Consider the following 26,805-nt stretch of genomic DNA (forward strand, 5'->3'; position numbering starts at 1 on the left):
TGCTGGAACTTGGCCTCTGTTCACTGCGCTGAATAGGAACATGGAGGCAGAGCTTGGGGTAAAGGAGAAACAAACAAACAAAAAAAAAAAGCTTTATTGCTTTGCCAGGCAAAGAGGGTCACAGCAGGCTAATGCCTCAAAGACTGCCTCCCCCGCTTAGGAGAGATGGGGGGTTATCGATTGGGGAGTGAAAAATAGGGCCTCAGAGAAGGATCAGGGGAGAGGCAAGCTTGCATTGTTTTCAGAGCTGGTGCTCAGTGGTCTGGTGGTCTTCTTTCCAGAATCAAGAATTCTTCAACATCGTCCATTTGTTGGGGCGTTTAGTTCTGCAGAAGAACCCAAAGATGTTGTTCTGTATTTTCCTTGAGGAGGGAGCAGGATCCTGCCCCAAAGCTGCGCTATTGTCTGTTGAATGTCCCTCCCGGGTCTCTGCATCCCCTCCCTTCCCTGAGGAGTGACTGTTTGAACCTGCCCCTTGGAGCTCAGGGGAGGTCGTGGAGGCTGAGGTTTATTCCCTAAGAACGAGAACTGCGGGGAGTTCCTGTTGTGGCTCAGTGGAAATGAATCTGACCTGTATCCATGACCCGACCAGTATCCACGAGGATGAGGGTTCAATCCCTGGCCTCGCTCAGTGGGTTAAGGATCCGGCGTTGCTGTGAGCTGTGGTATAGTTTGCAGACGTGGCTCAGATCTGGCATTGCCGGCAGCTGCGGCTCCAATTTGACCCCTAGCCTGGGAACTTCCATATGCCACAGTGCGGCCCTAAAAAGCAAACAAAAAAACTGGGGAACACAGAAAGGTTTGTGTGCCTAGGAGCCTCAGAGGTGCCTGCTTGGTTTCAAACCTGCATCCTCATGGATACCAGTCAGGGTCATTACCGCAGAGCCACAATGGAAACTCCTTCACATTTTGAAAGACAGCACAAGGCACAGTTCTTGAACTACAGCCAACATCCCAGAAAGTCCCTGGGTACACAGGAAATACCCTTGAAAGGGCCACTCCTAGTGTGTCCAGGCCAGCGGAACCTCAGTGGCCCCCGAGCTGTTCCTCCTTAAAGAGCCGGATTTTCCTTAAGACCCTTCTCAAGTCACTTTTCTAAGATTCAACAATGGGATACGCAAAAGTCTGAGAAGTGTGTCAGGCCCCCAAAGAAGATATAAACAGAGTCTCTCACAAAATTCAATTGTCCCCCTTCTCCAGGGCCATAAGCGAGTTCTGACTCACTTCCCCTCCCAGATAGGATTTCCTCCTGCATGTTTGCCCAGTGCAAAGGGATTCTTTAAATGCCTTTGTCATGAACCAGCTTCTGCAATTTGCCTCTCTCAATACTCCTAGGGCTTGCTGAAAAGGTTTCTAGCCATGTGGCACCATTCCCATAGCATCTGGCATCACCCCTCCTGGCCTTGCTTCTGGGGTATTCCCTGGGGATTAGTCACCCAGCACCTTCTATAGGCTTCGCTGGCCACAGACTAAGTTGTCTCATGCCTAAGGAATCTCCATTGTCAGAACTCAGGCTCCCCCTTACCTAAGCAGACAGGCCTGCAGCAACCGCCAAACCAGGGAGAGTTCTGCATCTTTCAGGACGTATCCGTGGCCCTTGACCTTCCATATCCACAGGGAATTGCTTGTAGGACCACCACAGAGAGCAAAATCTGCAGATGTTCGCGGGTCTTATAGAAAATGGTACTTGCTCTCAAATATCACATATGTAATATGTTACATGTTTGTGTTTACATAATAATAAATTCATGTTTATGTAACAATAAACACTAGTATATATATATATATATATATATACATTATGGTGTTTGCATGTGACTTAGGCACATTCTCTAGCATACTTTATTTATTTAGCTTTTTTTTTTTTTTAGGGTAGCACCTGTAGCATATGGAAGTTCCCAGGCTAGGGATTGAATTGGAGCTGCAGCTGCCGGCCTATGCCACAGCCACAGCAATGCCAGATCCTTAACCCACCAAGCAAGGCCAGGTATTAAACCCACATCCTCATGGATACTCATCAGGTTTGTAACCCATTGAGCCACACCAGGAACTTCCTCCTGTATACTTTAAATCATTTCTAGATGACTTATAATGCCTAATATACTGTTTGTGCTGCATAACTCATTTTTAGAACCTTGTAAATGCTCTGGAAATAGTGAGGCATCATGCATGTCAAATTCGAGGTTTGCTTTTTGGAAATGTCTGGTGTTTTTTTTTTTTTTAAAAAAAGATGTTTGATCTGTGACTGGTTCAATTTTTCAATCCTGACCTCGTAGCCATGTAAGGCCCATTGTAACGTGTAGTGTCCGTCTGAACAAAAGTTATCATTTAGAAAGTGAGCAAAGCAAACTTACAGGAATTTCACGGGACCTACCCATCCTACACATGGACTTTAAGTGTTCACACGTGTTTGAGGCGACCTGACTAAAGCCTCTCAAGAAAGTCATTGCTGCTGCTGCCCTCCGTCATCTATTCTTGCCAATGAATCATCACGAAGTACAAAAGATATCAGTTATACAAATAGGGGCTTGGCGATGATCTATTCACACCTCACCCTGGGATTTGTTGAGCAGCACACTCTGTGGCGTTTTTTTGATGTGTTCCTTAGTGTGAGAATTGCTGATGCACATGATCCCATTAAAGAGATGCCTTCTGACAGCATCTTTGGGTGATCTATGGAAAGAAACATAATTAGCTTTTAGTCTGTCAGACACCTTACATTCTAATTGAGCAACATGAACGTGGAGTAAACACACATACACACACACACACGTGATCATTTCATGGAGTTCTAAGTGCCCTGAGATGAAATAAGGGGCTCAAGGAAAAAGCAGTAGGGTTGGGGTTGGAAGGCAGGGCACTGCTCCTGCAGGTGCCTGAGGAAGTCTCCTCCTCCCAGGGGCCGTCTGAGCTGAGGCCTGAATGAGAGGGAGGCCGGCACTCAAAAGTCTGAGGGACGAGGCCTCCCAACCGGCAGGACAGCAGGTGCAATCGTTTCGAGATGGAGTGTGGCTGAAGCACATCGAGGATGGAGGGTAGAGAGCAACAGGAAGAGTCGCCTTGGAGGAGGTTAGAGGGGAAGGCAGAATCTGGTCCGGGTGGGCACTTTGCATTTCATTTTAAGCCTAATCCAAAGACGTAAGAGAGCTTTAGTGGGGGCAGTGACATAAACCTGATTCGCGCTTTAGAAAAGTGACTTCATCTGCCCTCTGCAAGATAGACAGTAGGGGGCAGGAAATAACTCAGATGGGAGATGACGGATCTTGGCCCATGACAGGAGATATAGTTTAGAAGTATTACCGTGGTTTGGATGTAGAGTTTGAGGGAAGGAGAAGAACCAATAATGACTCCAAGGTTTATAGTCAGGGCAACTGAGTGGATAATTCTGCTGGATGTGGAAAGGGGGAAAGCCTGATCCTAAGGGAGAGGAAGTGATCTGAGGGAAGGACAAACTTCAGGTTCAAGGTTGCCATTGTCGATCATGAGCTGTCAGACATCTGAGTGAAGACAGTGAGATGAGTATCTGAATCCGGAGCTCCAAAAAAATGTCAGAGCTGGAGTCGGAGAGGGACGGATTGGGCGTTCGGGATTAACAGAGGCAAACCACTACGTGTAGAATAAATGACAATGTCCTGTTTAGCACAAGGAGCTGTATATACTATACTTTGATAAACCATAATGGAAAAGAGTAGGGGAAAGAATGTATACCTATGTAGAACTGAGTCACTTTGCTGTACAGCAGAAATTAATACAACATTGTAAATCAACTATACTTCAATAAAATTTAAAAAAATTGAAAGTGTAAGGGGACTATGAAGGGAAATGCTGTTTCTGTGAAATAAGCCAGAAAATGGCTTTTTTTTTTTTTTTGGCATCTCCATCATGACATCTCATTGTATTCGTTGGTTATAACTATGGGCATATATATTTGAAATAAATGTGGTTTCAAGCAACAGCAACAACAAAAGAGAATGTCAGAGCTAGATAAACAAGTGTTGGAGTTCCCGTTGTGGCTCATCAGGTTAAGAACCCATCTAATATCCATAAGGATGCGAGTTTGATCCCTGGCCTCGATCCGTGGGTTAAGGATCCGGCGTTGCCATGAGCTGTGGTGTAGGTCACGGGCATAGCTTGGATCTGGCATTGCTGTGGCTGTGGTGGTGTAGGCTGGCAGCTGCAACTCTGATCCGACCCCTAAATTGGGAACTTCCAGGTGCCATATGCCATCGGGCATGGCCTTAAAAACACACATAAGGAGTCCCCGTCATGGCACAATGGAAACAAATCCAACTAGGAACCATGAGGTTGCGGGTTCGATCCCTGGCCTTGCTCAGCAGGTTCAGGATCTGGCATTGCTGTGAGCAGTGGTGTAGGCCAAGAGCTCTAGCTTTGATTCAACCCGTAGCCAGGGAACCTCCATACGCTGCAGGTGTGGCCCTAAAAAGAAAACACACACACACACACACACAAAAGGATGATAGTCAACAGCTTAGACATACGTCTTAAATCCATGAGACCAGATGAGACCACCTTGGGAGGACAGAGATTAATTAGAAAGTCAAGAACAGAGCACTGGGGCACCCCAACACTTAGAGAGAAGTGGAGAGGAGGAGCCACGAGAGGAGCTTAAGCAGAGCCTCTGGGGTAGGGGCACTGCCTAGCATCCTGGAGGCTCAGGGAAGAAAGCTGATTTGGGGAGAGGGCAATCATTTGTACCAAACCCTGCTGAAAGCTCTCCCAGGAGGAGACAAAGAGCAGATTCCTTGTTTGGCATGGGGAACCTTGATCAAAGCCACCCCAGTGCAATAAAAGGAAACAAAGTTTGATTGGATGGGCTTTAAGAGATATTAAGAAGTGAGGAAAGGATGAGTCATAACAATCATTTCCAAGATTTTTCTCCGAAGGGAAGCCCAGAAGTGAGGCTAGACCTAGAATGGGAAGAGGTCTCAAGAGACTGTGTTTCCCATGGATGCTAATGATTCTTGTTTATCCACTGATGGAACTAAATATAAGCTATAGAGAGAAATTCAGGAAGCGAGGGAGAGAGAGGAAGTGATTGCAGGAGCGACGTCCTTGAGAAGAACGTGAGGGATGCAATTCGGGTCATAATGGAGAAGTCGGCCTTAGAAAGAAGCAGGTAGACGTTCACTTAAAAGGAAACAAAGTGGTTTCAGCTCAGTAACTTTCGGCTCTTGAGTCTCAGTAAAGTATAAGTGGATAGGTAGGTGGGGCACGTATTGGAATTTTCATAAGCATGCATGATCGGGGAAGAAGGAGGCACAGTTGTTAAGGGCATTTGCAAAGGAGTGTTTATACTGCTGGGCCAGGAATCTAAGCTAAGAAAGGAAGTGAGAATGTGTGTGTGTGGGAAGTGGTGGTGGTGGTGATGAAGAGTGAAAAAGTGGAGGGGAGCTAATAGATTGTCAGTCATGCCTGTGTCCCACAGCGCTATTGGAGGGCTGTAACGGAACTGTCACAGGAAAGAGATGACGGTCAGAAAGGGAGATGCCTAAACTTGAGCTTGTGCATGTTGTGCAGTTGTTGTTAATGAGAAGGTCTAGGGTGTGGCTGTGGGAGTATGTAGACAGCCTCTAGAGGAAGAGGTCTTTGGAGAAAAGAACAATGAAAGAGGAGACCCGATCCTAGCTGGATCATCCACACGAACGATGGAGTCACCAGGAATGATGACAGGGGGAGAGGGGCTCAAGGAGCAAGGTGCCCAAGCCATCGCTGAATGATGGAGAGAAACTGGGAGGCTCAACAAATATGCTCAACGAATGAGGAGGAGTAATGAGTGATAAAGTGATGTTATTTATTTCAAAGGAGGGTTTTGAAGGAGGAAGGAGCAAAGGGAAGCAAGGACACCCACCATACCACTAAGGCTTTGGAGAGGCACAGCAGACAATAAAAGTAGGTTCCACTTGTGAGCGCTTCAAAGAAAGCCGGGTCCTCGGAAGACCACCAGGAGTCCATGAAAGCAAGATGGTGATGGGAACATTCAGATGGGAAATTTGAACAGGTTTCTTAATGTTTGCTACTGTTCAGCAGGACAGCTAGGATGAACTCTGATATTTCACTCCAGTCTCACTTGTCTAGGAGCTGCAAACCTTCACAGCGTTCCATGGAGCCCACCGGGTTTGTGTGAGCTGGGTCCCAGGACTCAGGACCATACCATACAGATGATCTGTTCCGGAGATCAAGTGCTACTGAAAGATGTGTACTTGTAAATTGTTCCACATGGCTGCCTACAAAATGCTGTAATGTGGGGCTCATGTTACACATGCTGGAACCCACCCAGAGGCTGCCTGCAGTGAAGGGAAAGGTGGTGTGGAATGCCGGGGACCCAACGCCCCCTCTCTGGCCAGATCTCTCTGATGGAACTGATCCTGATTGCCTTCACTCAAATATCACGTTTTCAAAGAACTCCACATGTAAAGGAAGAAACTCAGAAAAGTCAAACGTTCTAGGAAGGTTCTGTGCTATTTAGTAAAAGGACACTTTAGTCTTTAGGACCATCCATACTTTTTGTTTCATGGTATTTTTATTAGAGTAGTAATAGTCACTGTTCACGCCTAAATGAGGACTCTCAAGGTCATTACACCTGGACGCTACTGTCTGTGATAATAAGGCAGTGACACTAGCTACAGTTCAATAATAAGCTGTAGAGGGAGTTCTCTTGTGGCAAAGTGGGTTAAGAATCCAGCACTGTCACTGCAGTGGCTTGGGTTGCTGCTGTGGTGCTGGTTTGATCCCTGGTCTGCAAAATTCTACGTGCCACAGGCACGGCCAAAAAAAAAAAAAAGCAAGTTGTAGGGAAAATATCGTAATATTTTATTTTATTTTTTATTTTTATGTTTTGTCTTTTTAGGGCCACACCTGTGGCATATGGAGGTTCCCAGGCTAGGGACTGACTTGGAGCTGTAGCCACTGGCCTACGTCCACAGCCACAGCAGTGCTGGATCCTTACCCCACTGAGTGAGGCCAGGGATTGAACTTGTGTCCTCAGGGATACTAGTCAAATTCGTTTCTGCTGAGCCACATGGGAACTCCAAATTTCATATTTTAAATTGACATAACTTTTTCAACTAACAGAAAAAAAGTGGCAGAATTTTGAGGAAGTATTCACTCCTAAGGAGAGGTATACAAAATTTGAATATAAAGGAAAATATTTTGTCCAAAGTATTAGTTTAAAAATAGGCTTCAAATGAAAGTGATTTCAATACTATGATTGAGCGTATATACATAATTGGTTCTATTTTCTTAATTAAACTAATTGATACTTTCAGGCAAATGGCTTGTTAATTCAGTTAAATGTTTGATTCTTTAAAAAAATTCATGGAGTTCCCTCTGTGCTTCAGTAGGTTAAGGATCTGCTTTTGTGACAGCTGTGGCATAGTTTGCAGCTGTAGCTCAGATTCAATCCCTGGCAGGAACTTCCATATGCCATGGGTGTGGCCAATTTTTTTTTTTTAATTCTTTTACATGTAGCTGTCCAGTTTCCCCAGCATCACTTTTTGAAGAGATTATCTTTTTCTCCATTGTATATTCTTGCCTCCTTTGTCATAGATTCGTTGACCATAGGTGCATGGGTTTATTTCTGGGCTTTCTATCCTGTTCCATGGATCTCTATTTCTGTTTTTAATGCCAGTACCATACTGTTTTGATGACTGTAGCTTTGTGGTATACTCTGAGGTTAGGGAGACTTATTCCTCCAGCTCCATTTTTCTTTCTCGGGGATCTGCTGTAGAGCACAGGGAACTCAATACCCTGTGATGGTCTATATGGAAAAAGAATCTGAATGGATGTGTGTACATGGATAACTGAATGATTTTGTGGTACAGCAGACATTATCACAACATTGTAAATCATCTATACTTCAATAAAACTCTAAAAATGAAAAAAAAACCACTCCAGTTTACATTAATTAGATTAGACTGATTTAAACTAATTGAAGGGGTTTGATGATGTTTCATATGAGTTGCAAGAACAAACTTCTGCTACTATAGGAAGTGATAAGAAACCAGAAGTGGGAACTAATATAAAAGGAACAACTAATGGACATTGGTAGTGATTTTAAAAACAGAAGGAAAAAAAAAAAAAGCAGAATGGGTGAAGTTAACTAAACAATGATGATCTGAGAACAATGGGGTTTTTTTGGTCCATGGTTAGCACAGATATGAAAATCTGGTGGAGAACTCAAACTGGTGCACAAAGGCTGATTGCTGATTTCATCCGTTTGTCCTGTCTCTGTGGGGGTGACGCCCCTGTGATTCTTTGGTGCTTTTGGTTGCACGTGCAAGCACAGGGCAACAATAAACATCTATCTTTGCTGACAGAGCCCTTTCTCATCTTTCTGGTACGTTAGAATTTACTGTTCTCAAATCTCCAGAAGATTTCAACTCAAGGAAATAGATAACTTGCTGACTAAAACAGATGTGAAATATTTCACCTGATAAGTTCAGGGAAAGAGATTCTTTTTTTCCATGACCCCCCGTGGCTGTGCTAAGAGGCATTCAAAGAGCCACTGGAGTTTAGGGGACGAAGGAAAAGCCGAGATGAAGTCTTCTAGGAAAACCCAGCTTTTCTGTAATAGCAACAGAATTTCGTTCGCCATTCTTGTAATTGTACAAAAAGGGATTCTAAGCCTTGAGTAACTGCTTTCTGTGTGAGTTCTTCATGTTTTCTGAGAGCAATCTGCCATGATTTTTTTAAATCCCAGTTAGAGATTGTGAAAGAACTTTTCATGTTATTGGAAAGGCTTTGACATCTAAATGTATCTTTTTTTTTTTTTTAAACCTGCATAGCTTTCTTATTTGAAGGCAAGCCAAAACAAGCGAAGTAACGGTTTTCTACTCTGGTTTGGTTTCCTAGAATGAAGAAGCAGCATGTCTCCGTGAATTAGATGTTTATAGGTTGAAATCTTAGGGTGTTTTTCACCTATTAAGTGGGAAAGATACCTCCTAGGTCAGAGTTGGGTTTTTTCCTGAAGCATCACCTAATATAATGCATAACCCATCTCCAAACACAGTGCTTAGTCAGTAAGTACAGGGTAACTTGCATCACCTGAAACCATCCCTTGCATCAACCTTCCTATTGGTTCGCTGCTTCTACTCTTCCTCCTCTACGGAGTAGCCAGAGTGACCTCTTTAAACATATCAACTAGATCATGTTGTTTCTCTACTTAAAAGTCCAATGGCTGCCCATTGCTCTTAGAATAAACAAGCATTTGGCTGTGACCCACAGGGATCCAGCCCTTTCTCTGTGATCTAGCCCCTGCTCACCTCTCTCCTAGGATTTCCTGTCACTCTTTACTCTCTGCTATGATTTTCTGTGTCTTGCTGTGCCACGGTTCCCCCACCACGATACCTCTGCTCTTTTATATCTCCTCCAGGAACTCTGTTCTCCCAGAGTAGCTGCCTCCTTTTCCTTGTGGTCTAGGTCTTAGATTCAATGTCATTTCTTTGCGTAATCCTTCTGATCAATCTTTTTTTTTTTTTTTTTTTTTTCCCCTTTTCTAGGGCCACCCTGCAGCCTACGGAAATTTCCAGGCTGGGGGTGGAATCAGAGCAGCAGCTGCCAGCCTACCCCACAGCCACAGCCATGCCAGATCCGAGCCGCATCTGCAACCTACACCACAGCTCACAGCAACACCGGATCCTTAACCCACTGAGCAAGGCCAGGGATCGAACCCGCATCTTCATGGCTATTAGTCCGGTTCTTAACCTACTGAGCTATAAGGAGAACTCCCTGATCAATCTTAAGCAGTTCTCCTTTCACCCTACAAACACTCTTCATCCCAGGACAGTTTTGTTTTCTTCAAAGCACAATCACGATCTAAAATTATCGTGTTCATTGATTTGATCATAGTCTTACTTCCCCCAGTAGAATATAAACTCCAGTAAGATTTTCTGTCCCGCAGATAATAGGTGTTCAGTAAAGAGCTGCTAACAAATGGATCCGTGAGGGAGTGAATGCATTGATAAAATTCCCAGAATCCTTAAAACAAAAATAAATCATATTTTAGTTCAGGCCTGAGTGTGTCTGTGTGTGCAGAGCCTAGAGATTTTTAGTGGCTCACAGTGATTCAAAAAATGACCAGTGACAGTGTTTCCCAATGCTGAGAAAATTCAACAGAATTTCCTTTCCCTAAACACAGAATCTTGGGACACACTTATGACGTGATCTGGCTTTGACATGTGCGCTTATTTCAGACTAAATGAAGACGTGATATTCACCCTTCCTTCTAGTCATGGTAAAATCCCATACTCTGGGAGTTCCTGTCATGGCTCAGTAGTCATGAACCTGACTAGCATCCATGAGGACACAGGTTCGATCCCCGGCCTTGCTCGGTGGATTAAGGATCCAGCATTGCCGTGAGCTGTGGTGTAGGTCGTAGATGTAGCTTGGATCTGGAGTTGCTGTGGCTGTAATGCAGGCCAGCAGCTACAGCTCCGATTCGACCCCCAGCCTGGGAACTTCCATATGCTGCAGGTGCGGCTCTAAAAAGCAAAAAAAAAAAAAAAAAGAAAGAATCCCATACCCTCATGGGCAATCATGCGGAAAGGAGCGAACGAAGATGAGAGGCTCTCCATCGTGTGAGTGTTCATGGCCTCAGGGTCTGACTCACTGAAAAGACAAAAGAAACAGGAGGTTTTACTGATGCAACGAAGAGCTCTCCCATATTTCTGTCTTTCCAGGTAACCACACAAGCCTCATCCTGGGGAAGGGAGAGAGAGATGGTAACACGTAACTGGCCCCTTCCCAAACTCCTTAGAATAGACATTCACAGAAAGACGCACGGACGTGTGTCGATCCATCTTCTGGACGCCACGTCTCCTGTCCAAATACAAATTGACCTCTGCCTTTTCAAAGGCAAAATTTGATCCATTAATGTTCTCCAGTGTTGGTTTCATAAAGCAGTTGGATGGGCCCTTCTTTGCAAATGAATAAAAATGAGTCAAGTCCTCAGCATCAAAGGAAAGCCAGGACTGGCTTCCAGAAGCACGAGGCAACCCAGAGAGTCCATCTGCAGCCAAACCATGCAACAGACCCAGACACAGCTTAGAGGCTGGCAACAAGTCTGCCTGCAGGATCTGCCAAGGAGCCAGATGCTGTTGCTTCCAAAGCTTGGCATCAGGGCCCCTGAATGCCATCCAACAAAGAGGAAAAATAGGAATGATATAATGTGGTGGGATAAAACACATCCCACCTCAACCTTTTTTATTACTCACTGGAAAAAAAAATATGGAAGATATTTATGGGAAAGTACCAATGTTTTTGGAAATATTGTACATACATTAGCTACAACACTATTTTTGCCAAATGGGAAATATATTTAAAACATGCAGTCGGCGTCTGTCTAAAAATAAATTGTCATCTTTTCTGATCAATGTATATGTCCAGGATATGGAAATGACTCTGCTAATTGAGGATGCTGTCAGCTAGTGCACTCGTAAGTTACCAAGAAGTAAAGTTGTGAAGAAGTCTGTGTATGTGCATAAAATAGCAATTAATGTGGTTGTCATATGCGGTGAATTTAAGAAAGATTGGGCTTTGAAAAGGGAGAACTCTCCGACGAAGGTGGAGTGTTGAATTCATGGTTATATAAAGTATTAGGAGTTAGTTGGATGAGATGTTTATGGACGAGGAGAACTGGTGAAGAAGCACGTTTGCCAAGGCTCCAGGGTAGTATTAAACCCCAGGATATATGACGAAGTACTGTGCAAAGTACTGGTATGCAGTGCAAATTCCTTGTCTCCCTCTTCATCTGCGTAAACCAGCAAGTTAGCATTGCTTTTGATAACCTTTCGGAAATGTCTATTGTTCGGAGGGTGATCCAGCATGCCACACTTAGAGATCATGAAAGACAAGGCAGAAAAGGGATTGTCGCTTCTTTGGCAGGTGGGATGAGGGCTGTAACTATAGCCCTGTGCTTCCGCCTTTCCCTGGAGTCGCATTCATCTGAGATTCCGCCCTCGAAGTCACTGCAGGCTTCGGCGGCGCGGGCAGAGTTGATTCCAGGAGGCTTCGGCTGAAAGGCATATTGCCCCAGCACATTCTCGCAGCAGATCTGTCATCTTAGCCTGTTGACAGGCATTTGAAAACAAGGGACACTCTGTGGGTGACAAGGACACGGTGAGGGCATCGGGTCCCGCCAGCCCAGGTACTGGCTGGGGGGGGGGGGTGTAGGGGGCGGGGCCGATGCTCTCAGGGGGAGGAACCCTGTGGAATATTCACCCCCTTCACTGCTTTGCCAGGTTGCAGCATCCTTTCATTTTCTGTCTCGAAACTAAGAATCTAGGACACAGACCTAAAAGAAACACGTTTTGGGGTCTGAATTACAGCTGCTTTCTTTCTACGTTACCCATGTCGATGTCATCATGGCAACTCAAATCTAGGTATTTCTTCACCCCAGATCCTTTGGTTTCTCATACGCGTGAAAAAAAGGCAATGCCTTTGAATAGAATGTGAAAGATCGTTTCAGACAGAAAAGACAAGATTTTCAATTTTATTTTTTTCCTGGTTATTTCATTCCTGGTCTCACGCTTTGCAGAAAGAAGAGTGATCCAAAGGTATACAGCGTCCCAAAGACCTTCCCAAGTCTCCAGAGAAAATCAGTGCTTTAAAGGGTGGCCTGGGTTCAACTGCCAGCCCCACTCAGGGGACAAGTGTAAATACACACAGACACAAACCACTCGAATCCCAGAGCCTACCCATGCTTCAAGTAAAGACCCAGGGAGAGGTTAGTAGACTCTTATACAAATTGTGAGATTTTTGAACGATCAGACCATAAGGGCTCTCTTCTGCTGAATAAGGATGTTGATTGCTGGAACAAGGCAGGTCTCGTGATCTTTTTACTCACTAGAGTATTCATGCAAAAAGAATAACAAGTAAGGAAGAGGAGTTCCCATCGTGGCTCAGCGGAAACGAACCTAACTAGTACCTATGAGGATGTGGGCCTGATCCCTGGCCTGGCTCAGTGGGTTAAGGATCTGGAGTTGCTGTGAGCTGTGTCGTTAGGTCACAGATGCATCTCAGACCTGGCGTTGCTGTGGCTGTGGTGTAGGCCAGTGGCTACAGTTCCCATTCGACCCCTAGCCTGGGAACTTCCATGTGCCGCGGGTGTGGCTTTAAGACAAAAAAAAAAAAAAAGAAGGACAGAAGAATTGAGAAAATGTTTTTCTTTCAAATTTGACCTCATTATCTGTACTGATTCTCATTAGTCGCCCCATCCCCCCGCGCCAAAAAAAAGTGGAAAAATGGTCATATTATAATATTAGTAAAACCAAAAAGCTTTTCAATAATTTATGTTCAGTGTATTTCCACACTGGAGCAAGAGGTCAGGCTTAGCTCCGACTGAAGATGTTATGATACAGACACAAATGCATCACCGTTACAGTCGGCAGATCACACGTACCTTCCAGGGTGTCAGGCAAAGACCCATGATTTGTGTCGCCGCAGAGAATGATAAATCACTGCGGAAGACATAACAACCACAATCACCGCCACCATGTAATAGATCATGATGAACCCCAGTCCCTTCCAAACATGATTTCCAGTTACCAAGGGCTGACGATGGCAAATCGCTCATGGATATTAATCTTTGCGCTCCCAGGCCTCGGCCGACTCAGGCTCGGCTCCCTCCCCGTGATTTCCAGCCGTGGGAGAAGCTCGAGGGATGTGCATTGTGTCCAAAAGGGATCACATATACATATTTCCAAAAAGAAAGAGGGTTTCACATCCCATCAATCAAAGCCTTTGGGAACTCTGTAGCTTTCTGGAAAGGGCTGTCGTGGGAGGATTTGTTCCAGAATGGAGCTACCGAAATAAGAGGATGAGGCCATGTTATGGAAAGAAGAGGGGGCTCGAGGTGACCGTGGGGGCAGAGTTTATGCACAGGAAGCTGCAGCAAAGAGGCTTTCCTACCCCAGAACCCTAGCCGCTCAGCTGGAGACCCGTTCTGCAAAGCCTATGCTCTAACTGCTGATTTACCTTTGTATACCTCGGCTTCCTAAATAACAGATTAAATGAATGCTTATCCCCCTGGCATCCAACACATGGCCTCAGGTCAGGGCTATGTCCACATCTCCTTCGTCCTGAGGCTTATTTCTGGACGTTCCAACCCCACTCCATATCCCACAGTAAAATGTACCCACATCCCACATTAGAGGGTATTTTTATTTTTTTTTAGCTCTATAATTTTAAAATTATAATTTTGCTTTTGAAATGATACGGCTATGAGCCGTTTTTTGTCGTTGCCGCTTTTTAGGACCTCACATGCGGCCTATGGAGGTTCCCAGGCTAGGGGTCAAATCGGAGCTGTAGCCACCGGCCTACACCACAGCCACAGCCACGCCAGATCTGAGTCACATCTGCCACCTACACCACAGCTCACAGCAATGCCGAATCCTTACTGAGTGAGGCCAGGGATCGAACTCGCATCCTCAAGGATGCTAGTCAGCTTCGTTACTGCTGAGCCACAATGGGAACTCCAGGCTATGAGACATTTAAACCATGTTTGCTGATGGTTTCCTGGCAGCTCTTATGTCTCCATAGGAAATGTAAAGAGAAAATTTGCACATGGTTTTCAAGCACCATGTACTTTTTACTAATACTAAATTTAGGGACCAAAGAAGTGGTGGCAATCGTGTCCCATTCTGCAAATTAAGTATTGATTAATGTCATTTTTTTATCATTTTCTTTTGAGATGATACATTTTTGAGTCCTCAAATATTTTCTGGGCCCCGACATACCTTGTAGACCATCTTACGGCTGGAATGAAGAATAAAAGCCTCACATGGGAGGAGTCCATCCTTTAAACTCCGCAGCCCAACGATCTAAGGTTCCCAGGTCTCTGGCTTCTTTGTAGGTCGCTCACAACACAGCCCACAAAACTCAGCTGGGTGCCCTAGAAAACCTTCCTGTGGCAGAAGAGAGCATGAGGTCGGTCTGGGGTCCACGGGAGCCATCTGTCACAACGCGGGAGCGATCTGTCACGAGGAGGCTCCGAAGCGTCAAACACCATGACAGTCCCTTTGGGGGGGCTCCCTATTTTTGACATCCCTTTCAGGAGACCTTTAACCTTGAGATGATGGCTTCTTCTGGCAAAGGCTTCATCCACGGTCTCTCGAGACCCCAAGGCATGCTTTCGAACGCACATCCTGCCTATTGGCTCGGCAACGAGTTTCCTTAGGATTTAGGCTCCAGGCACACCATTTCCAACACTTCTAACCTTGGTAGAAACTTAAAAGAATGTGCCAGCACCTCCTTCTCAGCTCAATTCGGGGGAGTAACTCTCTGATTTATCTCCCTAATTTATTCTGTGTTCAGAACAGTGCAGAGGTATCATCTGAGATGTATATTTTAACTACCCCCTCAGTTAAAATAGGCAGAACTAGACGTCCTTACTTCTGCCTTTTTCTCGTCTTTGGTCACACTGGTGGGCTCCACGCTTCTCCTCTGTACGGTGGAGGCCTTGTCTGGATCAGGTCCATCCCTCTTGCCTTAGGCTGTTTATTTGGGACTGAGGCTGACCATGAAAATGTACATCTCTAGCCTTGAAGAGTTGCACAAACACACCCTCCGGCCTTGTATCAATTCACCCTGGGGACATTGCCACCCTCAGCTCGGCAGCCATGTCCCTTTCCCCTCTCGGCACCACAGACCCACACTCACACCCGAGACAAGACCTCCCACAAAGCTAGTTTGTAATGAGCAGATCACGTGGAGCAGTTTCAAGGCAACCCTCAATGATTTCTAGGTCTATGTTTATTTCTTTGTTTTCCTTAATGAATTTTATCACATGTATAGGTGTACAACAATCACCACAAACAAATGGTAAGGCATTTCCATCCCAAACCCTCCGTGCATCCCCCCCCTCCCCCCGCCCCTCAACCTGTCTCATTTGGAAACCATAAGTTTTAGTAACATAGATGGATCTAGATATTATCATGCTAAGTGAAGTCAGTCAGACCATGAGACACCAACCTCAAATGCTGTCACTGACATGTGGAATCTAAAAAAAGGACACAATGGACTTCTTTGCAGAACAGATACTGACTCACAGACTTTGAAAATCTTATGGTATCTCTACGTTTAAAATACTCAAGACAAGGAGTTCCCTTTGTGGCTCAGCGGTAATGAACCCAACTCGTATCCGTAAGGATGTGGGTTCGATCCCTGACATTGCTCAGTGAGTTAAGGGTCAGGGCTGCTTCGAGCTGCGGTGTAGGTTGCAGACATGGCTCAGATCCTGTGTTGCCGTGTCTGTGGTCTAGGCTGGTGGCTGCAGCTCTGATTCGACCCCCAGCCTGGGAACTTCCCTATGCTACAGGTACGGCCCTAAAAAAACAAAAATAAGTAAAATAAAATAAAATACTCAAGACGACATTTTTATATTTGACTTTCTCTTGGTTATCTTCCTTCTTCTCTGGTCATTCCTAACAGGTCTCTTGTTGCACTGTCGCCTTCTCGGGAAGGCCACCCTAACACCCCTCATTTACAACTGCAACCTTCACCCCACACCCTCATTGCACATTTAAAAAAAATCTCCTCACCAGACTGTAAGCCTTGTAAGGATAAGGATTTGCGTCTGTTTGTGCTCTGATATAACACAAACATTCAGAGCATTGCATGACACCTAAGAGATACTCAGCATATATTGGTTGAACAAATAAAGAGATAATACCTCTTCCATTCCCTAAGGTTGGGAATTTGATAAAAATTTCTCGCAACGGGGAGTTCCCGTCATGGCTCAGTGGTTAACGAATCTGACTAGGAACCATGAGGTTGCAGGTTCGATCCCTGGCCTTGCTCAGTAGGTTCAGGATCCGGCATTGCCATGAGCTGTGGTGTAGGTCACAGATGTGGCTTGGATCCCACGTTGCTGTGGCTCTGGTGTAGGCCGGTGGCTACAGCTTTGATTAGACCCCTAGCCTGGGAACCTCCATATGCCGCTGGTGCGGCCCTAGAAAAGGCAAAAAGACAAAAAAAAAAAAATTTCTTGCAGCGAGTGCTGCAATCTCTTGATTAATACTTATAAACCTATCCAAAGGATCTCCTCTGAAAGTCTTTAGGGAATCCCAGGTCCTTGACGTGTGGGTCAGATTGAAAATGCAGCCCATCCCATTAGCTGTGCAAACATTGCAGATTGGTTGAGGCCATCATGCAGGCAGGATTTAGGATGTGTGCTATGGAAATTGAGTTAAATTAGCTGTGTAAACATTGCAGATTGGTTGAGGCCATCATGCAGGCAGGATTTAGGATGTGTGCTACAGAAATTGAGTTACCTGTGCCTCTGAAGCCTAATGTAGTGAACAAGAGTATCCAGTAGGTTTCTTACTTCATAGGAACACATTTTGTATATGTGCATAATTGAGACTTCAAGAGTGAGCTCAACAAGCCCCACAGAACATGTATTTTTCCCAGACTGCTCTTCAAAGTGAGCCTCGAAGTGTTCCCATCGTGGCGCAGCGGAAAATGAATCCGACTAAGAACCCTGAGGTTGCAGGTTCCATCCCTGGCCTCGCACTCAGTGGGTTAAGAATCCTGCATTGCTGTGAGCTGTCGTGGAAGTCACAGACGCAGCTTGGATCTGGTGTTGCTGTGGCCATGATGTAGGCTGGCAGCTGTAGCTCTGATTAGACCCCTAGCCTGGGAACTGCCATATGCCACAGGTGTGGCTCTAAAACGACAAAAAAAAAAAAAAAAAAAAGCGAGCCTCGAACAACCCACAAATATGGCTCTCAAAAAGGGAAGTCAACTAGATGGCAGAAATTCCATCTATTTGGCTTTGCTTCGAAAGGCAGGGCTAAGACAAGTGGGCAAGGTGTTTGAATATGAGGAAGACAGTTCTAATAATTAGACCTGTGAAGAAATGAAATGGGTGCCTTGAACATGGAGGGCTCCAGTCCCTGGAAGGGTTTACCCACAGGCTGGACACCACGTGTCATGGACACTGCAAAGAGCGTTCCTGCATTGAGTGAACTTGGAGGTTCTTCCTGGGCTGAGATTCTGCAAGATCGTGGGGTATAAAGGTCATCAGTTCCATCACTCGCTCATCTCCGAGGACAAAGCATGGAATGTTCCCTTGACAGGTCAGTGAGTAAACTGAGGCATGAAAAAATGAACAGATGACCCACATTTTCAGAGTGAAACTTCATGAAAAGAACACCCCTATTTCTGCATCCCATTTTTTCCTTCACATCAGATATAATTAGCTTTCCAAGTGAAAAGTATCAATCAAATGTGAAGGGCAAGGCAGAAATGTTTCCATATTTTTTCTATTTGGATAAAAAGGAAACAGCTCCTAGCAATCAAAATTCACTGCACAGAACTCAGAAGTAAGTTGAAATCACCTGTGGGGTACAAGCAACAATTTTTTCCTTGCCTTGCAGAGTAGGCAACAGTGTTCCAGTCGGGAGAAGATAGGAAACTGATAAAATGAGTGTCCGAAGGACTCATGTGAGCCGTGTAGACTCCCAAGCTTAAAGCCTGAGAGATGCCTCTCTGTGGGCATGAGAGGAGTTGATCTGAAAACTCAGAGTTATAGCCGATACCACCAGCATGATGCTTCTTAATAGGTGTTTGTAACAGTGGGTATCACCAGCCCCTTCTCCTATAAGCTCTTGACTGACTCATACCAAATCACTTGTTTCGAACCTATCTGTAAACTATACTTGTGTCCCATTCACTGGTGCTTCTATGGAACCTTAAAATCAATTCCAAAACATCCAGTACCACGGTGGCTGCCACCACTCGCCTTGCTGCTCCCAGATGTAGTGACAAGGGCTGGAAGATTCAAGGAGAGTTGTTGTGTCTTCCCGGCTGCAGGAACGCTTAGTAATGGCCAAGATGGGAAAACAGGAAATTGGGAGAGGCTGGAATTCTATCGACTTTACTTTCAGAATGGGAAAGAGCCAATAAGATTTCTATTGAACAGATTAGACAGCCTATAGACTTCTTTCTATTACTCTGTACCTTCTAGATATTTCCAAGGGAGCCAAACACTGAGAGACTGTGATTTCCTTGAGGTTCTTTCTGTATGAAATCCTGAGTCTTAACATTTTGAAGGTCATTCTTCTTCTTATGAAGTAGAGGGATGATGATCTATAAGAAAAATATAAACTCTAAAGACAGGGAGATGCTATTAAAGAAAATCACTGCTGTGAATATTTACCCCGTAAAAGATCCCAAGATTCCAAATTTGAAAACTCGTATAAACTCATCATTGCAAAGTCCTGAGGAGTTTTTCTCCTTCTATGTAATGAACAACTGTGTGGAGCAAAGGACTGCTTGGGTTCACGCTGCTTCTTCCTCCATCTCTGCTCCCTAAATGCTCTTCTTCCTCAACGGGCTGAGACTTAACTTGGCCAGACACCCTCTAGCCTTTGTGTGAGTTCTTTTTTTAACCTTTATACAGTGTTTAAAGGTTACTTTCCACTTACAGTTATTACAAAATATAGGTTATATTCCCCGCATTGTACTGAACATCCTCGAGCCCATCTTATACCCAATAGTTCGTACCCTCCCACCCCTATATCGCCACTCCTCCCCTCCACTGGTAACCACTAGTTTATTTTCTATATCTGAGTCTGCATCTTTTTTGTAATGGTCACTAGTTTGTTTTATTTTTTAGATTCCACACATAGGTGATATCATACAGAATTTATCTTTGTCTGACATATTTCATTTAGCATAAGGCCCTCCAAGTCCATCTATGTTGCTGAAAATGGCAAGATTTTGTTCTTTTTTACGGCTGAGTAGTATTCCTCTGTGTGTGTGTATCATATCCTCTTTATCTGTTGATGGACACTTAGCTGTTTCCATGTCTTGGCAACTGTAGATTACGCTGCCATGAACATTGGGGTGCATGTAACTTTTCGAATTTCTGTTTCTGTGTTTTTGATTTCATTTTTTCATATATATATCCAGGAGTGGAATTGTTGGGTCATACAGTAGTTTTCTTTTTAGTTTTTTGAGATGCCTCTATACCATGGCTGCACCAATTTACATTTCTACCAACCTTAGAACTATGCATCCTTGAGTGAGTTTTTTTTTTTTTTTAATACATTTGCCCTTTACATGGTAAAAGCGATGGTCCTGGGGAACAATTATCTACCTTCAGTTCTTCAATCGATTATAAGCTGAACCGCTTCTAAAATTAAGGGCTTTCTGGATGCAGGCTGGAAAATTAACATGCATTTCTTATAATTGGACATCACACCGAATTAATGATATTCTCTGAGCAAGAAAGTAGTCATGGTCAGGGGTGTCTCTCCTCACTCTTTCTTTCCTCAAATGATGGAGTTTTGTTCAAGTTCACGAAGTCGGCATCCTCCTCCTTTTTGTTATTTGAAGGATGCAGCACAGGGGCTAGGCTGCTCTCAGTGCCTTGAATTTTGGAAGACAAAGTTCTGTCCGCCCAACTCCCAATCCCTGGCTCTAAACCATAACTATTCCCTTGCCATGGAGGGTATGTCTGTAAAAGGGGCGTCTTAGAGCAGGGGTCAGGGGTCAGCAGATGAAGTTTTTGGGCCAAATCCAACCTGCCGTCTGATTTTTTTCTTTTTAGGGCCGCACCTGAGGCATACAGAATTTCCCGGGCTAGGGGTCGAATCAAAGCGGCAGCTGCTGACCTACACCACAGTCACAGCAATGTGGGATCTGAGCCGCATCTGCAACTTACACCACAGCTCACGGCAACGCCAGATCCTTAACCCTCTGAGCAAAGCCAGGGATCAAACCTGCGTCTTCATGGATGCTCTTGAGATTCGTTTCTCCTGAGCCACAATGGGAGCTCCCCCGCCTGATTTCTTAAAATAAAGTTTTATTACTTTGCTGTACAACAGAAGTTGAAGGAACAAGGATTCCTTCATTGTTCGTTGATGAAGTATCAGTGCATAATAAAAAAATTTTTTTAATAAATACAGTTGTATTGGACATTTGTCAATGTACTGCAGTGGCTTCTTCGGGGCAATGACAGCAGAGTTTCGTCGTAGCCACAGAGACTGTATGGTTCTCAGATTCTAAAATATTTACTCTCTGACCCTTTATTAAAGAGTCTGCTGAGCTGTGGTCGAGAGGATGGTATGGTAGAGCTAGGATGTGCGAGGAAATTGAAAAATTAGCACCCAAGACTCAGCTATACCCTGATTGCCTCTAGGACTCTGGCAAGTCACTTTCCCTTCCACTCTCTTCTTCTGCAAGACAGGAGAGGTGGCCTATACGATCTCCACGTTTCTCTCAAAGACAGAACTCTGTGACCTGGGAGTGGACGTGCCTGCCATCTCCAGGAGCAGCTCTGAGTGAACAATCCTGCTATTGCAAGTTTCTAGCACTTTCCTCTTTTTTTTTTTTTAGAACAATTTTATATGCTTTATTTATACTGACATTTTTGTAAGTGTCTCAGAAAAGCATGCTTTAATATGACAAATCAAATTGCAAACTGTGTTAAACTTACTTAATAGCATTACGTAACAAAAGTAGTCCAAAAACAAAATATAAGTTCTATATGATGCTAAGTTCTCAAGTAAGGACAATGTGGAATACTCTGTATGTGCACTATCCCGCTATTGTGGCATACTTGTTGAAACCCACATTAAACTAGCTAAAAAATGAAAGCCTTATATTGAATCATTTTACAGAGAGAGAACCAGCTGCAGTTCTTTTGTAAAATGCACCTAATGGTGGGAGTTCCCATTGTGGCACAGCAGCAATGAATCTGACTAGTATCCATGAGGATGCAGAGTCGATCCTTGGCCTGGCTCTGTGGATCGGGGATCCAGCATTGCCATGAGCTGTGGTGTAGGTCACAGACACGGCGTGGATCCTGCATTGCTGTGGCTGTGGTGCAGGCCGACAGCTGCAGCTCCAATTCGACCCCTAGCCTGGGAACCTCCATATGCTGCTGGTGCGGCCCTAAAGAGCCAAAAAAAAAAAAAAAAACAAAAAAACAAAAAAAGGCCTCAGGGTGGCTAGGGGACTGGCCTCCAAGCCCCTAACTCATGTCACCTCCTGAGGTCACAGAGAAGTATGAGGAGGGTCACATCGTGGGACAGAAACCAGGGACAATTTCCAGGGGGACTATGAGTAATCGGGCTTCTCTTCCCATAGATGGTCACAGATCCTTACTTATTATTTCCTTGCTGGAAAAGATTTTTTTTTTTTTTTAAAGGTCGTACCCACAGCATATGGAAGTTCCCAGGCTAGGGGTTGAATCAGAGCCGCAGCTGCCAACCTACACCACAGCCACAGCAACGCCAGATCCGAGCTGGGTCTGCAACTTACACCACAGCCACAGACAGCAACGCAGGATCCTTAACCCACCGAGCAAGGTCAGGGATCAAACCTGCATCCTCATGGATACTAGTTGGGGTTCGTAACCCACTGAGCCACAACAGGAGCTCCCAGATTTTTGCTTTTGACTTCCAAAAGGAGCAGGAGAAACTTCTTGCAGGAGATGCTGCGTCTTACTCTTACCTGTGCTGTATAGATGGTGCCTGGCCCAGGGCTTGGCATCTAGTCAGGGGCTAGTGAATGACAGAATGATTCATCATGACTGATTAATGGATGAATTAATAAATGAACAAGTGAATTGGCTGGGGATTGGGGTGCGGGAATCCCTGGCTATTTCGCCTCAGCCTTCCTGTATGACAAAGAGGCAAAGAGCAGGGAAGAACAGGGGACCCTGAACGGAGATGATGCTGAAAAGGAAAAAAATGGCATCCAAAAGAGCCGGAACTAGGAGCAGCCCAGAGCGGCCCGACTGCGCACAGTCCAATTGTCCAACTCAGGGGCTCTCGGCGCCAAACCCCAATCTCTGTGCCGCCAGGCCTCCCCGGGCTCTGTGCGAGAAGGCCTGCTGCTGCTGGGAGCAGTCATGCGTGCTCCCCCCGCAGCCCGGGCTGCGCGGAGCCCTGCCAATCTTACCTTCCGCGGCCAAGGCCAAGTCACCGCGGCCAGCAACGCTCCAGACCCTTGTCCCTCTCTGACATTTGGGGATGGCAGCTCCCAGCCCACAGTGAGCGGTTTCAAAGAAAAATGCAAAAGCCATTCCTTTTCGCTTGGCTCCCAGAGTCCCCAACTGTGTCAGGGCGACTAGCTGACTCGTGATGCATCTGAGTTATTAGCAGTTTCGGCTGGTGTTTCTGTGTGTTGGAGGGCTGTCCCTTTCCCTCTCAGGGACACCACACCGGCCCACGGTCGGTGCCCTGGGACCTGCCCTCGCCACCTGGGCACACCCTGGAATGCCAAGCCACGGCACCCATTTCCGGGGGGAGGGGGCCGCACTGCCTGGTGAGAACCCCAGCTGTGGCCAAGGGCTGGGCAGGGGCTACGCGTGGCCTGTTCATTCTCGCTTCATCTGGTCCAGCTGTCAAGGCTCTGTTCTTTTCTGTTTGGGGGTGTTTGGGGCTGAAGGTCATGGAGCCTTCCCATCGGCAGGACTAGTCTATGTACCAGCCTGCCCTGCCTCCGTGGGGAGGCGATACCCTGTTTTGGGAGCCAACTCTGGCATCGTCTTCGAAGAAGAAGAAGAAGAGAGAGCCTCCAGAAGCCACGTGATAAACCGTGATCAGAGGCATCTCCACCTCTTCTCGGAGACATGGGTTTGCTGTTAACATCAGACCCTCCCGGTTAAATCTTGCTTCTGCCACTTCGCAGCTGGGTGACCTTGACCAAGTTAGTATTTCCTCTGTACTTACATTTTCTCGTGTGAAAAATGAAGGTGAGGGTGGTGCCTGCTTCAGAGGGTTGCTGTGAGGATCAGATGAGTCAACATTGGCACATTTGGTCCTGAAGCACAGTTAGCTGTTCTAAAGATGCCCGGGCCACGCAGTGTTGGCCACCTGGTGCTAATCCTTGTGCTGGGCGCTTATGGGAAATACGGGATGTTCTGACCTTGGCTTTGCCTCTTACTGGCTGTGTGATCAAGGAGACACATGGCTGTTTTGCAGCCCACTTTCCTCATCAGTAAATGCAACAACATCTACGTTGCAAATTGTTCCGGAGAATCCAGTGAGGTCACGCCAATGGAAATGCTCTGCGAGCAGCTTCAAGCTACACGTGCTAGAGTCTGGTGATTGGGTGATAGGGTCTAGACAGGTGATTGGTCTGTCCTTTTTTTAAGTCTCCTGGGACAGAGATCCCAACACTGGCCCCTGGCACCGTCTGGTGATCTGCTTAGCCCTGATGGTGGTAAGTTCTTTTTTCTTTCTTTCTTTTTTTTTTTTTTTAAAGGGCCGCATATGTGGCATATGCAAGTTCCCAGCCTAGGGGTCCAATCGAAGCTGCAGCTGCCAGTCTACACCACAGCCCCAGCAACACCAGATCTGAGCCACATCTGCGACCTACACCACAGCTCATGGCAACCCTGGATCTTTAACCCACTGAGCGAGGCCGAGGATGGAACCCGCATCCTCATGGATACCAGTCGGGTTCGTTCCTGCTGAGCCACAACAGGAAGTTCTTTGTTCTTATTGAGGTATAATTGACACATAATATTATTTTACTTTCAGGTGTCTAACATAATAATTCAGAGTTTGCATATACTGTGAAATGTATATATGAAATAAATGATCACCACATAAGGCCAGTTCACACCCATGACCACAGAGTTACAAAATAGAAGTTCTTCTTTTTGTTGCTTTAACGTCTCAAAAAAGGCCCTGGGAAAGTCTGAGCAAGAATTAGTCATCACCGCTTCCTAAGACAGAGTGAGAGGAAAGAGCCCCGCCAGGAGGCAGGAGGCCTGACTGGTGCACGTGTCCAGGGAAATACCCAGGGCCCTGGGGCAAAGCTGTGGCATTTGTCCTTGACTAGCACGGTAAGCACACCTTTGCTAATTCATGCGTTCGTCACTCTGTACTGTACCCTCTACCACCATCCTTCCTGTACGAGGTATGCAGCGGGACAGGTGTAGACAGAGGAAGAGGAAAAGGCTGCTTTAGCTGCAACTCTGCAGGTTCAATGTCACCCCCTTTATCTATTTGGAAGTCGAAGCTGCTTTTCCCTGAAGCACCAGAGGCTCAATTGCTCAGAGGGCACATTTGCGGACGTCATACGCCCGCAATTACAGCCAGATCCAAATGGAACGTGCGTATCGGTGAGGACCAAGGACCTCAGCAATGCCAAATCTAGGATGATTTTTTTTTTTCTTCCCTTTATCAATGCCTGATCCTTGGTGGAACCCCAGAGTGATCATCTCTGTGAGAGAAGGATTGAGTGATGTTCTCGGGGGATCTAGAATCCAGGAACAAGGCACCACAGGGCAAGAAATCTCTGGCGTGGGTGTCTCCTCCAGGGCCCTCAACGCTTCCCTGTCCATGTGAGAAGAAACACCGTGGTGTACATTTTCCATCCTGCCGTTCGTGTGGGGAGCTGCCTGTCTGCCTTGGTCCTAATGGGAGAAGCATGCCTGCGTCCGCAGGGTTACCTGGTACCAGGGTTTTTTCTGAACAGTGAACTATAGGGCAGCCAGACCCCTCTGGAAATGATGTCATTTTTTCTCTCCTTTCCAAAAAGCTGCACCAGGGGACCTGAGCCACGGTCAGTGCCTCACCTCCTGCCCCAACCAGTTCACCCACTACAGCCTGGAGGTGACTTCAGAAAACACCCAGGCTCAGGTGTCTGTTTGTCTTTTGTCTATTTAGGGCCACACCTGTGGCATATGGAGGTTCCCACTCTAGGGGTCCAATTAGAGCTGTAGCTGCCAACCTACACCACTGCCACATCTGCAACGCCAGATCTGAGCCACATCTGCTACCTACACCACAGCTCATGGCAACACCAGATCCTTAACCCACTGAGCGAGGCCAGGGATCCAACCCGCATCCTCATAGATACTAGTCAGGTTCTTTAACCACTGAGCCACGATGGGAGCTCCAAAGTAAGGAGGCCTTCTTGATAGGAAATCATGCATCGGAAAGTTATGCCCCATGTGCCGTGGTTTAACAGGCAGCAGCCCCTTTGCAGGCCATTGGCCAAATGCACAGGGAGAGAGTGCCTCTGGAGTGAAAAGTTGCGAACAGAGGACACAGAATATGCCGGAGGGTGGCTGGAAAATATGAGGGTTGGGGAGAAAAGGCAACTAGAGTAAAACCTAAATGGAAGAGGGCAGCCTTCCCTAGAGTAAGTGAAAAATGATAAAAACCTATGCTGACTGTGATGTGGAGAAACACCTTCTTTGCATCCTGCTGCCAACACTGTGTATCAGGGTTTTGTTTCTGTTTCTTGGGTTACCAAGTGGTAGCAGGGAGTAAGGATTATGAAAGATTCATATTTTTCACCTGATCATTGACTCTCCAAGAATATAACTCAGAAGAGTGATACAATAGAAAAAGACTATCATGAGAATTTTTTTAAATACACACAGAAAAAAGATAACTTGGTACATATAACTTGGTATAAAATTATACATCTAAGTATATAGATGTAGATATCAGACCAAATATTCAGAAACAGTGGAATAACCAAGGCCCTGGGATATCCCAGGATGACCTAGCCAATGGCCCCCTAAAGAGACAGGAGCCAAGTCTATGCTAATATGTGGGAATACGTATATAGTCACATTATGTGAGCAAAACAACACGGCATCCCTAACAAGTGCACATCAAAGGAAAACGAGTCCCTGTACAATTTCAAGGCTCAGGGATACATTCGGAACCATGGAAATTGTTAACACTTAGACGTTCCCCTTTTTTGCTATCAAATACTTAAGAATACAATACATTTTTCGAATGTAAAAAGAGAAGTGAGGCGTCCCCACTGTGGTTCAGCAGTAATGAATCCAACTCGTATCCATGAGGA

The sequence above is a fragment of the Phacochoerus africanus genome, chromosome 12 (assembly GCF_016906955.1).
Source record: "Phacochoerus africanus isolate WHEZ1 chromosome 12, ROS_Pafr_v1, whole genome shotgun sequence".
Lineage (NCBI taxonomy): Eukaryota > Metazoa > Chordata > Mammalia > Artiodactyla > Suidae > Phacochoerus > Phacochoerus africanus.